A 1714-nucleotide genomic window follows, 5' to 3' on the forward strand; every position below is an offset into this window, starting at 1 on the left:
CAGCATTCTGCTCTGCCGCAAGCTTACTAAGAAGGGACTTAAACCTCTGGGGACGGGGTTTAACGGTACCCGAAGTCTCACCAGGACCTGAAGCAGTGGGTAAATCTTGCAGTATCTCATAGTAATTCTTCGTCGAAATGGGCCGAGCCGGATCTTTCCTCACAACAGGTCGGCGTCGGGGACGCTTGGAAACATGTCCTATAAAATCAGTATCACCGGACTGTGGCGGATCAGACGCAACACCCTGAGGCTGCTCGGAAGGAGCCGGAAGCGGGGAATCCGATGCAACACCCTTAACATGAGGTCGGGTCCGGCGCGGGCGAGAAGACTTTCCATTACGAGAGCAAAAATAAAGTGAATGGCCCAACAACTGGCAATGAGAACAATAATGGGGAACTTGCTCATAGACCACCTCCACAACCTGACTATGATCACCCCAACCCACCCAGATACGCTCCGGACGAGCCTGAAGAACATCAATCTCAACACAAACTCTAGCAAAAGATCCTCTAGTTCCATCAGCAGTAATCTCATCAATCTTAACTGGATTACCTAAAATCTTAGCAATAGGAAACAAGCTCTGTTTAGCATAAAGATGCAATGGCAAATCAATAAATCTGACCCAAACAGGAGCAATAGGAGAATCCGCCTCAAACTTGAATTCGGGAGTCCATTTCGAGAAACGAATCACTACAGACCGAATCGAAACAAGAAGCTGAGTCCAAAACCTCAAATAATCCTCCTCACAGGAAAGGGTGAGAACCATATACCCACGAGGAAGAAAACGAACAGTATGAGAACCCAACAAACCAATACAAGAGAAAGCAGATAATATATCAGAATTGGGAGTCAAACCCCGGTTCCCAGTGATACGCCCTACAAGAGCAAACTTAAAAGAAGCAGAGAGGGACGAAATAACCTGATCCGGGAACAAAATTCCGGGAATCCCATCTCGAACAATCGGAGCGGGCACCTCATCCATCGATGCAGCAACATCAGCAAAACTCTGAGCCTGCGACGGTGGAGAGGAACGACGCAAAACATCCCCGAAAGACACCGCAGGAGGGACATAGCGAGGAGAAACAACTGCCGGAGCAACGGGATTAGAAGAAGGCAATTGACTTACTGCCGAGTCAACCCGCATGGGTTGAATGGGTGACTCGACCGAGTCAACCCGGAACGGTACCACCGGAGGACCACCGTCAGCCGGCGATGATGGGAGGAGCATGGAACCGGTGAGAGAACTTGAAGAATCGGCCAAAACATGAGATAATTTGACGGAAATCGTTGGTTGACTCGGCCGCAACTCGCCAAATTGGGCGTTTCCGACCGACGGCTGTGAACCTGCAATTGACGGTGGGGAAATATTACCCAAGACCGGACGAACATAACCGGAAGAGGAATTTCCCAAAGGTGCTCGGACGCCGGCGGAATTGACAGAAGAAGCATGCGCGACGAGGGTTACAGGCGGTGCCGGACTAGATCTAAAATTCCCGGTGAATGTGAACGATTCGGGCAACGGGCCATGGACAAACTTATTCGTCTGAGGACGGGCATTCCAGATCGGGGCTTGGATCGAAGAAAGGACGCCGGAACTGACCGGAATCGAGCAAAACGCGGACGGCTCCTGCGTGAACAGTGCAGGCGGAACTTTCGTGGTGAAATCGGGCGGGCAAATCAACTCTGAATGACTTGAAATTTTCACAGTAGCCTC

This window comes from Primulina tabacum, chromosome 8 (assembly GCF_025594145.1).
Source record: "Primulina tabacum isolate GXHZ01 chromosome 8, ASM2559414v2, whole genome shotgun sequence".
Classification (NCBI taxonomy): Eukaryota; Viridiplantae; Streptophyta; class Magnoliopsida; order Lamiales; family Gesneriaceae; genus Primulina; species Primulina tabacum.